The sequence below is a fragment of the Botryllus schlosseri genome, chromosome 5 (genome assembly GCF_051294905.1).
Source record: "Botryllus schlosseri isolate E-star chromosome 5, Bs_hap1, whole genome shotgun sequence".
NCBI lineage: Eukaryota > Metazoa > Chordata > Ascidiacea > Stolidobranchia > Styelidae > Botryllus > Botryllus schlosseri.
In genome coordinates this window covers 2,323,847-2,334,912 of record NC_137240.1, presented here as the reverse complement: position 1 = coordinate 2,334,912, position 11,066 = coordinate 2,323,847, and the positions used below count along the sequence as shown (strand labels likewise).

General features: G+C 41.9%; 2 long non-coding RNA genes across 2 annotated transcripts; both read left to right on the top strand.

The window, feature by feature from the left end:
• Positions 1–1,269: 1,269 nt before the first annotated feature.
• LOC145438603 (uncharacterized) lies at positions 1,270–7,873 on the top strand. Its single transcript, XR_013914979.1, has 2 exons — positions 1,270–2,816; positions 2,871–7,873. It is a non-coding gene; the product is annotated as an uncharacterized LOC145438603 (long non-coding RNA).
• A 374-nt stretch (positions 7,874–8,247) lies between these two features.
• LOC145438602 (uncharacterized) lies at positions 8,248–8,917 on the top strand. The gene is made up of 2 exons (XR_013914978.1): positions 8,248–8,584; positions 8,772–8,917. It is a non-coding gene; the product is annotated as an uncharacterized LOC145438602 (long non-coding RNA).
• Positions 8,918–11,066: the final 2,149 nt, after the last annotated feature.

Below are 11,066 nucleotides of genomic sequence, written 5' to 3'. Positions count from 1 at the left end.
TTCTGATGGAAGTTAACCAAGATGGAAAAAGGCTATACATAAAGTTTAGACAAAGTCATTCTTAAGCGTATGGAGCAAGAACTCCGGTAACAATGCTTGTAGTCTTGGTCCTCGTCGAAGCAAACTGCTTTGCGATGTTGGAATCTGGGGATGTTGCTTTCAACAATTGCAATGTGCAATCGTTGTAGAGCAGGGGCGGGCAACATACGGCCCGCGGGCCGGATCCGGCCCGCGGACAGTTTTCCGTCTTATATATGATAATGTGGCCCGTGGCTACAGTCTGCCGAGATTCCCCGCTACCTGCTTATACGACGTCATATTTTATATACTGTATGTTATTTTATACATGTATGCGCAGCGTGCCAGTGCATGGAGCTTGCGCATAAGTTCGTCGAAGCGAGAAGACTTGCATTATCGGCATTTACGATGCACTCAACCCTAATATCGTTTGTAGTAATCATGGCGTTTGTAGACTACAATGGTCATTTACACCAGACCGATATTTCTAATTTTGTGATTCCGTAACCGCCGACATGTAGCACGGCACACTTGTATCCTTTTGTAAGACACCGCTTATGCCAGGGGTCGCCAACTCAAAACGGGTCGCGGGCTACTTTTCAAATTTCGTAGATGCCGCGGTCCGCATGAATTCAATATCGAGATAAAATAGGCCACACATGAACAACGACGCTATCTCACCACCCTACTCAGCCCTAATGAATTGATATCTTGGTAAATTTGGGGTACTATGGGCTTATCGAACGCCTTGAATTAATAATTAGGGATTGCACCGTGTGTTGATTGATCAGATCAGTGTCCTGTATGATGTGTACACATGCAAATCTCACGGCTCAGTGAAATTAGTCTACGTTGCACTTTCCCTTTGGTCAATGGCAATTTGACGGTCATTTTTCGACCGGCTTGCCGAGCATTAAATTTGATAAAACGGGTATCAATCGAAAGCTACCGCGGTACTGATTGCGAAAATATGAATTCTATTCTGCTCGTGGTCCTGGAACCTCCCAAAATCAGCTTCGAATGCTGCACTGTGACGGAGTTTGGTATTGTGATGCAACCATGCCGTCTGGGAGCAGGTGAGGAGCAGAGTAAACCGCAAGCATATTGGCCCTTGTTGCGCAACCGATTGAGCATTCACATTCCTCTTTTCGTGCGCGCTTGCTCCTGAGCTGCTCAGACGGCATGGCTGAGTCACAATACCAATACAGTGCAACATTCGAGGCTGATTTTTTTTTTTGGGGGGGGGGGGGGGGGGGGGGGTTCCAGGACCACGAGCAGAATAAAATTTATATTTTCGCATCTAGCACCGCGGTAGCTTTCGATTGATACCCGTTGTATCAAATGGAATCCAAAGCAAGTCGGTAAACACTACCGTCAAATTGCGTTTGACCAAATGGAAAGTGCGACGTAGACCAATTTCATTGAGCCGTGAGATTTGCTTGTGTCCACACCTTATAGGACACCATGATCAGAGAGAAGCAAACATGGCGACGCCTGTATGACAATCCTGTTCTCAAATCCACATCATATCCTCGTCATTATCGGCGAGAAATGGCTTTGAAGTGACATTGCTGTCGTTAAAATACATTCATTATATACGATTTATTCCTTGTATATGTGGATACATGGGCGAATAATTTATCGATTCAGCAATCCGACCCGCCAAGTATTTAATTTTCCTATATCCGGCCCGCGAACAGGAGAAGGTGCCCGCCCCTGTTGTAGAGGAATGATTTCTGTTGTTTGACAGTATGGAATGCCCAGGTACCCTCAGCAGCAGCTACCTAGTAGTCCAGTGGTTCTCAACCGGTGTGCCGCGGCACACTAGTGTGCCAATTGGACTGCTCAAGTGTGCCGCGAGCAAATGTGGTAAACTAGGTCGAAGTATAACAAATATTCAAAGTTTGAGTGTATCATTGTTGGTTTTTCTATTGAATTCACCCGAACAAGACGCGCGATGTACAATCCGATGCAGTAAAATGATACAAGGATTTCGAGACGACCATAGTTACATTATTTCAATCTAGTATATTAATCTGGCATCCCCATTAGGTCATGGATTGGGTCTTTTTCTGACTTTTTATTCTAAAGACGCTCTGAGCACAGTGACGTATAGGGGCGGAGAATCTCATAAATATGCGACGCTTCGTAACTTGCTACTGCACTGCCATGAATTAAACTGGGGCCTCCACCGTCGATGGGTGTGATACGCTAGTTTGCATTTAAAACGGTGATAACTAAACTCGGGCAATTGGACCGTGATGTTAAGGTGTGGCCGACGGTGTTCACCTTTTACTTGTCACCCCCATCAGAACCGGAGACAGAACAGGGACATGACGCAGGTTGATGACCTTTTTATGTTTCTATTCGTAATCGTGTTCTTGCCATGTCTTCGTTATCGATGATCATTTCACACCATACCGATATTACTCATTTTGATTCCTGAGATGCCAACTTATAGCACGGCCCACTTTTTGTAAGACACTCCCTTTGCAGATCGGAGGATGAGTAGAAGCCTATTGTGGAACGCCCTGCGCCCTCTTACGGCTCATACACCCTATAATATAAAACACGCCATTATATCACATTGTACCACGCTGTATATCACGTGACCACGCCCTTCTTCTTGTATCGCGCCATATATAAACGCGCACATTCAGATATCCCACATGGGACTCATACGCTACTACTGTTCATATTCATTCGACCAATACATCTATCTGAGGCAATTGTCGTCGCATGCATCGTTGAGCTGTCAGATCAAGGACTAACGCAGGGCCAGGCGTTCGCCACTGCTAGTTAAGTATTTACGTAAGTCACAACCTACGTTGGACTCAGGCTTACTGCTCTAGCAGGTTATCCGACAACGCTACGTTCTCTACATGGTGCATCTCGTGAGATGATTTCGGCTTCAACGAATGACGCATCGCCGCCTCAATATCGGATTTAATTCGTCAACCACTATGGACACTCCAGAAACTGCACTCGGACCCCCAAACCTTACGGTACAGTTTTTTGCATATACGAATTGTCGAACGAAAGCAGTTTTGCATTTACAGTTCCATTTAATTCGTGTGTTATTGCTCGCTACATGTACTATGGTTTATATATCTGCCGCTGCAATACGTAGCAACGATCCGGCCATGTTTCTGGTTTTAGTAAATCAATATAATTTTCCTAACGTTCGAAACCAACATTCTATTCACTACTTCGACGATACCTCGAAATTTCCGCGCTCTAACCGCATATTTGAAGTGCAGAGTTTACTTATAAACGCCGACGTTTACGGCTGTGATGTAAAATCCACGTTCGCTCTGCATTTTTTTAAAACAACCCAACAACATTTCGAATTATGATTCGTTATTCCACCATTTTGTTTCGGATTCATGACTTTAACATAAGTCCGCACTACCTTGATATTGCTGGTTGCCGCCTTGTTATTGGCCGGGTAATATCGTCTTCATTTTAATTTTCGAGTACTCTATAAGTCTATATACTCGGACTATACATTCATTAACAATCAATCGAATTGCATATTAACCCAAATACGTACTTACGGAATTACTACTCCATCAATTACTTTTGGGATACGCGCTGAGATTGTCCGCTGCTAATTTCAACTGTCATAGTGCACAACTGTCATTTGCTAACAGACCTGTATTATTCCGTCATGTTGTTCTAATTCATTCTCAAATTATAACAGTAATTTCAACTGTTCTAACGTACCCTCACAATCTGGTTCGTATATGACCTCATTGTCGGCAAGGAACCATTTTTAATTTGCTACGCGTTGCCTAAGCGCTAGTTAGTACTAATTCGTTACCGTACATGTGTGTCTGTTTTGATAAACAATAGATTCACAACGAAATATCTTCAGCCATTTTGTCCCGCAGATTCAATCGCTATTTAAAGCTAAATGTCTGTAGTTATTATTGGTCACTCAGCCAAGGTCTAAACTTTGGGTATTAACTACGCATTTCAATATAGCATTACCATTCTTTCTGTGTAGCGCAGATAATTTTTTCAACTCATTCATTTTTCCTTAACGCGAAATAAACTTCAAAGTTAAACGCGTTCTAATCACCATGCTTACTTGATATATTTCTACCACAATGGTGATATCATTTTAATTACAATACAGCGTTACTGGAACATATCGTTAAGTATCGTTATTCACCTTATCTTACCTCAACATTGAGCTTGGATTTATATGAATACGGAAGTTATTTTCCACTTTTATAACATCCGAGACATCTTATGCCAGGAGGATTCGATACCTTTACACTCCTTGTTGCATATTAACATACAAAACTCGGAAGTTTACCAACAGTTTGTTGAATTTCGGTTCGTTCTTATATATTACGCACCGCTCATTATTTCCCATAACGTTCAACAACTTCACTATTTTCCGCGCTAATGCGATTAGCGCTTACATTATGTCCTTACCAAATTCCCTATTCATGGAATGTGATAAATTCTCGGACACACCTTTATACTAGGTCTTTGACATATTTGCTTACTTCTATTTACCTTTACCTAAATAAGGGCGCTTTAACACGCTGGAATTTTTTTTCCGCAATACTATGTCCTTTTACCCGCGATACCGTCAACCTAGTCACATGCGATACATATATATTTTACCTGCAATGCCATTCGGACGCAGTAATATCATTTAAACACCCCGTGATATTTGATCACGGACATTTCCCGTTTCATATATGCTACTCCAACCTAGGAAATCAGGAATGGTTTCGGTGGCGTTGCGATCTAAGGCACTAATTTCGACCCGGGGGTATCCGAGTCTTCTCAAAGCGTCGGCCACGGGATTGCATACGCTGGCCCGGAACTTCCGCCCTGATCAAGCAGTTGGACGGGGTCAGTGTTGTAATTAAACTCGTGTGTCTACAGCGCTCAGACTCGCGATATTTACGAAATCTGATGCTGACGTTCGCACCGCAATCTGAGTCATTTCTTCGATCAACTAGGAAGTCCGTACTTACAAAAGCGTTACAGTCACTGTATATTATATATATACTTTTAATGCGAAGCACGATTCTTACTTACGCAATTGTGCGTTAACTGTCGCGACGTGTTTAACGGCACACGTCAATTTATTTCCGGAAACCTTTATATATCTGGATAGCATATGGCGCACAAATCCTGCGATATGTGTGGATTTGTGGTATACTATGCATACAGTATACATCGCTTTGGGAATTTTCTCGACTTAACTGCGTGTTAGCTGCACTCAGATTGTTTAATTTGATTGCTTCTGACACACATATTTTTAGCTACAATTGAAGCAATTATCAATATTATGGACATCTATTATCCTTATTTTCACGCTGCGACTTCGTTATAATCACAGCATCAATGTCCCCGCGTTACACGCTTCAATTTCATTCACATTAACATGACAATATTTCAACACTATACGCTTTTGAGCTTGTCAACACACCCGGAATATCCGGCATAACTTCTATCGACTTCTAGATTGGGAACTATATTCAACCCGGTTACAAAGTAGCGACGACGTACCGTTATCACCAAGAGGTCGTATTACTTGTCTCTTAATTGACACTACTCATAACATTATATATAACGCTTCAACGCCTTCGTATAAGCATATTAAGCACTGCGCGTCCGGGAATAATATTCATTATTACATGACACGACATATTCTACGCGCAATGTCTCTTCTTTGTTCACTCGAATAATTGTTGTAACAAATATCAAAACCTTCGAGTTTGTTAAAATACCCGGAATCTCCGGTATAGTTTTCATGTCCCGGCCGCATGTAGTATTTCTTATTACGCAATGCACGTGGTCTTTACGGTACGCTAGCGCGTCACGAAACATTTTCAGATACAATTGGTATTCCCAACCAAAACATATCTGGTCGCGGCTACGTAAGGCTTCCTTATCGTATTGCATTTGCCTGATTTTACACGTTATGTTATTTCGTGTGTAGGCTTGGTATTAAATGCATATTTTGTTCGCAAATACTGCTTTCGTCTCGTTTTAGATTCGTATGTTCGAAAAAACGTATCACTCCGCCGGGGATCGCCGAATGCCGACATGCTCATTGCTCATGCTCATACAAGGACTATTTACTCGCCGCTCCGGTAAAATATACGCCGGACACGAGGAACTGGTACACTATTTTTACTGCGCGACCCATAAAGGCCTCACTACTCGGAGAATACATGTACCATACACTGTACGACATCAGCTACGCCTATCGCGCTTTGGTACGAATAAACCCGTAGTAATCGTGAAGCACAACGCGAATTTTTCGTTGTTCGCGTATATACCAAATATACCAGAATTCCGCGGCAGAGTCACTCTGGATAAAGTGGCCTTATAAAATATATCAATGAGCACTAACTTTTACGCTTAACCGGCATTTTCGCGATCCCAGGGCTAATTTATATAGCTCTCGCTGTCATACACAGCGGACGAACTGATTTTACTTTCGTAGCCACATGGCAAAGCTGTTATAATCATTGTTCGGTCTTTGCAGAAGACACATTCGCATTTTACAACGCAGCGAATTTCGTAATACTTGAAATATTATGATTCATGTACCTTTTCTATATATATCCCTTTGCTGGGGTATTAATATAGTATTTTCTCGGCCATTGGACGTGGAAAGCACATTATTCTTGCACGACCGATTATCATAGGAACTATCCTATACCCGGAGTGGATTTTGATTGACTGCGATTTCTTGCAACCTCTTCGTGGTTTCTTTTCCCTATATTTCAACATACTTGCTACTTAATTTTGTATAATTTTCTCCGCTTCCGTGTCGTATCATTTGATAATCGTTCTCCCAGCTGTTATGGTCATGGTATTTCTAGCGGCATACAATAAACACACATCTGGTTGTCCTATTTTCGTTCGTAGATAGGGTTACCGGATTCTTCCCACACTAATTATCCCTTCGTCGCAGTGGATAAGTATTGAGAACACAGTGCCGGTTGTTGCCCTATATTTGATCGATTGGCGGCAATTTGAATCCGTTTGTCGGTCCTCGCCATTCGTTTCTCTTTCATTTTAATAAAGCAATAATACAATTGCCTTTTTCTCAACCCTAATGCCGTTATGCAATGGTATCTTGAACCACGTGTTTCGGCTATCACACTTCAAGAATACGATATTCCCAACATACACTTGTTATATTGCAATTAATGCCGTTACCTATCCAATTGACCATACGATTACCCATCGCCATACTCCATACATGTACCCAAATCTGCCCGGCATTTTAGTTCGGTCTCCAATCGGGATGTTGTTTTTACGATATAACGGACACTGCGTACATAATGCCGTTTCCTTTCCGCACATTTATTTTTCGTTTTCGTCCGGTATTGTCCTTCTAATAAAATACAAAATTTTGCCTCAGATACGCAATTCGCTGTCCTTTTCATTTTGATTAGGTTATATTCAATCCAACCCATAACGTGTTAGTTCATTCACTAACTCATACCGTTTCATTGCCACCATGGTGTATAAATATTGCATCATTACATTATTTCATCTTTCGATTGCTGTTATCGCATTCATTCACGTGAATATTATGATATCCACTTTCCTATATATTGGGATTGTCGCTATAATTAGCTCTTTTTAGAAGAGGACGATGTGGAACGCCCTGCGCCCTCTTACGGCTCATACACCCTATAATATAAAACACGCCATTATATCACATTGTACCACGCTGTATATCACGTGACCACGCCCTTCTTCTTGTATCGCGCCATATATAAACGCGCACATTCAGATATCCCACATGGGACTCATACGCTACTACTGTTCATATTCATTCGACCAATACATCTATCTGAGGCAATTGTCGTCGCATGCATCGTTGAGCTGTCAGATCAAGGACTAACGCAGGGCCAGGCGTTCGCCACTGCTAGTTAAGTATTTACGTAAGTCACAACCTACGTTGGACTCAGGCTTACTGCTCTAGCAGGTTATCCGACAACGCTACGTTCTCTACACTATATAAACCTCAAACCCCCAAGAAGGCATTCCCACCATCGAGAAATGAACTCATATGGAAGTGATGTTGACGTTTACAAATTAGAGTTGCCAACATAGCCATTCACATTGCGATTGTTAGGTAGCGTGCCAGCACTGCAGGTTCAATGTAGGCTCAGGGCGCAACGTAATGTTGCAGGCGACAAATTTGAGAATTCAGAAGTAAAGTTGATCAAGTTATATCAATTAAAGGTCAACTATATCGACCGAAACAACTTTGGCTCATTCAGTAGAGTTTTACATGCTGATTCCAAAAATATACACCATACCTTCTAAAATTACGTATTTTCTGAGATATCGAGCAGCGAATGTCGCAAAATGCCACCACAGACGAAAACGGTAGTAAAATCAATGAAGCATGTCGATGACGTAGTACCATGAGGATTTCTGATGCTGCGGCTGTGGTGTATGTATTGAAGTGGGATAATGTCAACCTCTGAAGCTGTGGACTCAACTGATAGCTACGCGGTGTCTAGTAAATCTGATCCCGACACTCTTGAGGAATTTCCGTATATAGGTAAGCCATTGAATGGTATATACAATCAGGCATTACTGGACGACGAAAGTACCGCACCGTTTGGTCAAATGATTGGACTTGCGCGTCTAAAACAATTAGTGTAACGCATGCATGTAAGATTGTGCGGTATGCTGACGATCTAAGCTTGAAGACCGATGCATATAACTAATACATATTGACTTTTCAGAGACGCTACACCTGACTAGATTCACTCAAAGGAATTCAGCTCCGCCGCATGCACTGGATCCGAAGTATTCCGACGTCGCTGATCAGTTCTCACAGACTGCCACTTCCACTTTATCATTGTATGTAATAAAATGGCTTTACTCAAAAGCTTTTACTGGATTCTAATACAGACAGAAAAGTCGAAAGCTTTTATTGGGTTCTAATAAATACAGAATCGCAAAAATTATAATATCATAGAAGGAAATTATCTCAATAAATCTCTGAATAAGTGATATTCCCAGGATTCTTCTGCGAATTTTCTTTTTTTGATGCTATGCTCCAGCATGATGCCCTTGGCCAGGATTGTGAATGTTTCTGAAATGATAATTTACAGCAGAAATTCAATCATATACACTCACTAACACTCCATTTACTTTATTTTTATTGTAACACCGGTTCAATATCTATGTGAAAGCCAGCAGCAGGACAAGAGTTTTTTATGTAAGCCTAGATCAGGGGTGGTTGTTCGAAGTTACAAAACTCTGAATTTGTTGCGAAAAGTGAGGTTGAAGTAATAATTACCTACCGTGACACGGCATCATCGTGATGTATGGCCTCATCTCGTTGCAATCTTGTACGTGCAGCAGCAAGGGGAGGGGGTTCTGGCCACACCTCGTGGTCAACTGGTCAATGATTGAATGACAGATGTGCCTCCAGAAGTCATTCTTCACCATTGTACAGCATACTTTGCGGTAGAGAAAGTGTGATGGCAAAGTGCTCCTACTCCGACTACAGCAGCTTATTGAAAAACACTGTACATCGGTGAGCACAGCAGCTTTCCTTATATTGGACTGCAAAACGGTCATTCCGGACTTGCTTTTCTTCTGCTCTCTGCATCTGTTTTCATTGAAGTGCGGGGCAGCTAGCCGTCCTCGTCCTTACCGAGGTGGCGTTTCCATGGGATCAATACATGACATGGAAGCAGAACTGCTTGACTTGCACGTTGGCTTCTGTACTTCCTCGACACAAGCCATCGCAAATTATAAGAACCTAAAGTACCATAAAATGAAGATTGAATAGTCCAGTCGGGCATGACGAATCAAAACAACGCGGCATCAGGTAATTTAGACGAAGACAACAACCAACGATTGACTTAGACATCCCATTCAGTGTTCCATGGATCGGCAAAATCCTCATGGTAGTACGTCATCGACACGGTTGCTGATTTTACAGCCGTTTCTCAGAGGTCGGCAGTTTGCACTGCGATATCTCAGAAAATACGTAATTTCAGAAGTTAGGATGTATATTATTGGAATCAGCATAAAAAACTCTACAAGATGAGCCAAAGTTGTTTTGGTCGATATAGTTGACCTTCAACAAATTTCCCCGCCGCTGAGGTTTATTTTCCCAGTTTGTTGGAACTACAATTGAACAGCGGCTGACTGCCAGTAACACTATTGAGGTATTGCTATCCTAACAGGTGCTATTACACGATCCGCATGGAAATCCGTTTGGCATCCTTGTATATGTATTTATATATACAATATACATTACATACATACACCTTTACGCCTCTGTATTTCTTAGTGCGATCGTTATTGGACTATTCGATGCGACGGTTAATTACATCGACAATGAGGTAGTAGGCAGACTTTATTGTCAAGCCAATCTTATAAAATTAAGCTCAGCTTGAAGTTTAAACGAGATCTCAGCAGGCCAGTTATGTGGTAACAGAGGTAATAGGATAATTCAAAACCTCACAAGGAAGCAGAGAAAGTTCTTATTCCGGCCTGCAATAAAATTGTAAAAAAATGTGTATTTGTGACATGTCCGCAGAGATAAAAGAAAACTTAATTTCTTCTTTGAAGCAGAGACAAGCCTACTTGAGTGGTCCGAAAAAGGTAGAAGTAGCCTACTTCGTCAAAGACTGTGGTCACTGCTATTGGCATTCTGGTAGTTTGCCTTTGCCGTAAGCCAAAAGAGTTTTGAACTACTGTGCTAGTGTGCCGCGAACTATTTTTTATTTTCAAAGTGTGCCGCGAGGTCAAAAAGGTTGAGAACCACTGTAGTAGTCTTTGGTCGTTGGTGTTGATCGACTTGTGAAAAGATTATTCATTGACTGGATCAAATCAATCATAATGACACACTTCTTGTGTTTTGGGGTATCTGATGTGAGTTGAAGCGTGGTGCTGCTGTTTACTATACTATAATGACGTCCGCTGCGATAGCTTGGTACAGCCGAAACTATACTATTCCACTCACTGCCCTAGCTATCTCACCACTTAGAAGTCAAATCATGTGAGGTGTACGCCACGGG